Genomic DNA, 3,466 nt, shown 5'->3' with positions numbered 1-3,466 from the left:
CCTTCCAAATGAGTGAATTCTCAGATATCCCGGGGAAAAGCGTGCTGGTGTAGGAGTTCTGTCTTGGTCATGAGCGGAGATGGCTCTCAGGGGACACGTAAGGAAGTGGACGTGGAAAGGACAGGAATGAGGGTTGCCGCTCACTTGTGCACATGCCCTTGGAGCCTTCCGACTAGTCTTGAATTTATGTCACTAAGATAAATCTAAAATGTAGGATTTGAAAATATCCAAGGCAAGAGCATTTAAAAGGGACAGAGATGTCATGCTGATTGATGAAAGCAGCACATCACAGGGCACCTGGGTGGCTCAGTGGGTTGAGTGTCCAGCTGTGGGTTTTGGCTCAGGTCATGATCTCGGGGTGTGTGAGTTCGAGCCCCAGGCCGGGCTCTGTGCTGACAGCACAGAACCTGCTTGGGCTTCTCTCTCTCTGCCCCTCCCCAGCTGTCCTCTCTCAAAATAAATAAACTTAAAAAAAAAAAATCACCAAAACATATGGAAACTGTTTTCAACTAAAAACCAAAAAGAAAACTTTAAGGGCACCAGAGACCAGACACAAAGGGGCAAGAGACCAGTGTGCTGGCTTCTCAACAGAAGGGGCCGGAGCCAGGCAGCCACGCCGCTGGCCACATACGACTGCACTTAGAGGAAGCACCTTTACGAACTAAGGATGAAACGGACAGGCCTTTTTTGCACCAACAGAAGCCGAGAGAATTCACTGCTGCTGCTGCGAATTCATCAGGCTCAAGGAGCGTGGGCCCAGATGGACCCCGGGGAAGGAGGCGCAGACACACACAGGCACCTGCAGGAGCGCGTGCCTGGGCCGGAGTCTGACACGTGCCGCCGGGCTGTCCTGCAGGGAGGCGGACTCTCCCCTGCCCTGCCCGCAGGACTCGGACAGCAGCACCCACGCCCCCCAGCGCCTGTGCCGAGCCAGCGAGTGCTCCTCAGCAGGGCGCCCCGCCTGCGGCCAGCCCTGCTGCATTCTCTCCCTGAGCCCTTCGCTGCATCGTGGGGGGCTGGGGGCCACGGGAGCCGCTCCAGATCCTGCTGCGGGGGCTCCAGTCAGAAAGGGTCCCGGAAGACTTGCAGAATCTTTCTCCGACAGGAAGGACGGGGCAGGGGAGGCCACCACCTGCTGAAGTAGAAATTCTGGCTACTGCCGAGAAGAAAGGCTCCCGAGGGTCCCGGTGTGGCCGGCCATCTCTCTCGCACCTGCTGTGAGTAGGGTGGCCGGGGTACCGGGAAGAAAACTGTCACAGAGTGGGCGGGGCCCCTGACGTGGGGCCCGCAAGAGCTCGGGGCTCACTCAGCTCTGCCACACGGGGTCCAGAGCAAAGCCCACCACCGACAACCCGGCAGGCAGGCACCCCAGCTCTCAGCAGAGATGGCCTTTGCCCACATTTTTCTACGTATCTCGCCTTCTATCACCTACCCGTCCACCCGTGCTCCCATCCTGTGAAGTCAAGCTTGTCTTTCAACCCCAACCTTGCCACCCGCTCCCAAGGAAAGAACACACCATCAAAAGTCACGCAAGACCCCGCTTTCCGCCATCATTCCCCTCTTGAATTTCCAGTGGTCCTGGCTCCCCCTCCCCCTCCCCTCCTCCCCTCCCCTCCTGCTGCCCAGGCTTGACGCCAACCCGCTCTCCTCTTCCCGGTCATACCAGGGGGAATGAAGTGGACGCACAAGGCTCTCCGCGTAAGTCTGCTTTCCCATCTGACTTTATTTCACTTTTTTTTTCTATAAAACTCCTCCATAATTTCACAATTTAACAAAAAGTTTAAAATTCAGGACAGAAACAATCCTGTAACTTATTACAAACACGATTCTCCTTTATTCCTTTTATCCAGGAGTTGGTCTCAGACTGATGAGTGTCCTAGTTCCTAGTGAGACACATTCTTTGTAAAAACCCTTGTGGGTAAGAAAGGTATTCGATACCTTTGCTTTCAGGTGTCGGTTTACGTTTTGTTCAGGAGATAGCAAAACACAGAGATTTGCACTGGGGGCAGGGGGCTTAACACTAAACACGCGGCAGTCACAAAGTGCGGCCCCTTCCTATGGAAGCGTCCCCAGAGCCCTTGTAGGCCCAGCTGCCGGGCAGCCGGGGGTGGGCCGGGGAGGGGGCAGCTGGGAAGGCTGCGGTCAAGGCCCTGGTTGCCTGGCACGTCCATCAGGTGATCATGGGGCCAGCACTGGGCCCAGAGCAGCTCTGGGGGCCAGCGCTGGGGCCTTCTGGCCAGAGGAGGTAACTGAGAAATGGGTTGGTGCTTCTGAAGGCCCCAGAAACAGCAGGAGGGGCCAGACGCTGCTGCTACTGAGGGCAGAGGCCAAAGCCTGGCCTTCCTCCAGCTGCTTCCGGGGACAGCCCGGCTCCAGACCAGAACACTGCCTGAGTCCCATGTGGAGCTCGGGAGGGCCTGCCTATGGCCCTTCCCAGGGGATGCTCCCGAAGGGGAAAGCCCGGCGGCGCCCTGGGGCTCGGGGTCCCAGCCAGGGCCCCCAACAGCCTCTGTGCAGAGGGCCAGGCAGCTGCTGCCTTTCACTTAGCCCACATCAGGGTAGTTCCTTCTGTCCAATGTCTTAGAGTTTCCAGAGAAGAAAGGTGCCCCACTTTGGAGTATTGTCGGCCTGCCTGGGGAAGGGGACGGTGGCGGCGCGGAGCCTGCCACACAGGCCTGCCCTCTTCCTAATACCTCAAGGCAGTGGGGTCAGGAGAGAATCAGAGCAGATGGCGAGGAGTCATGGCAGTTTCCTCTGGAAGCTCTCAGGCCTTCCCGGAGTCCTGGGGTTTCACCAGGGAGGCTGAGACCGGGGGATCCTTGGAGGCAGGTCTCCCCAGGGAGTGTTTAGGGTCTGCCTGACAGACGGAACCGGAGACACACACCAGTCGGGAACCACAGGGAGGGGAGCTTGGCACTCCCCGCATCGGAGCTCCGACCGGCGCGGAGGAAAGGCCCTCTGAGGCTGGGCCGGGAGAGAAGGTGAGCCCGCTTCAGGGCCCCAGTCCTCTCCCCCGCATCTCGTTCAGGGCAAAAGTCAGGGCGGGGGCGCTGGGGGAATAGAGGCCGAGCAGACAGGACCCCAGCCCCCGGCAGCCCCACCCAGGGTGGGCTAACCCCATGAGGGCATTCTGGCTGAGAGGGAGGAGCCAGCTTGGCCCTCGGAGAGTCTCAGGCATGCGAGGAGTCGGGTCTCTGGACTGGTGTTGACTCGAAGGGCTGGGAGGGCCGGGCCCACGCCAGAGACAGGGGTGCCCAGGAGGGCCTGCTGCCGGCCGGGCCCTGGCTCGAGGGGCTGGCTCCGAGTCCTGATGCTCCTCAAAAAACTCCACAAACTATCCCGTCTTATTTGGCAAAAGCTCATATTTTTCAAAGTTCGAAGACTCCAACCACAGAAAGGAGGGAGAGGATCCTATGGAAGGAGGAAGAAGACGAGCCGTGGGGGGCGACACACGACATGGCCTGCG

Source organism: Crocuta crocuta, unplaced genomic scaffold, assembly GCF_008692635.1.
Source record: "Crocuta crocuta isolate KB4526 unplaced genomic scaffold, BGI_CrCroc_1.0 scaffold110, whole genome shotgun sequence".
NCBI classification, from domain to species: Eukaryota; Metazoa; Chordata; class Mammalia; order Carnivora; family Hyaenidae; genus Crocuta; species Crocuta crocuta.
This window is presented reverse-complemented; position numbering follows the sequence as displayed.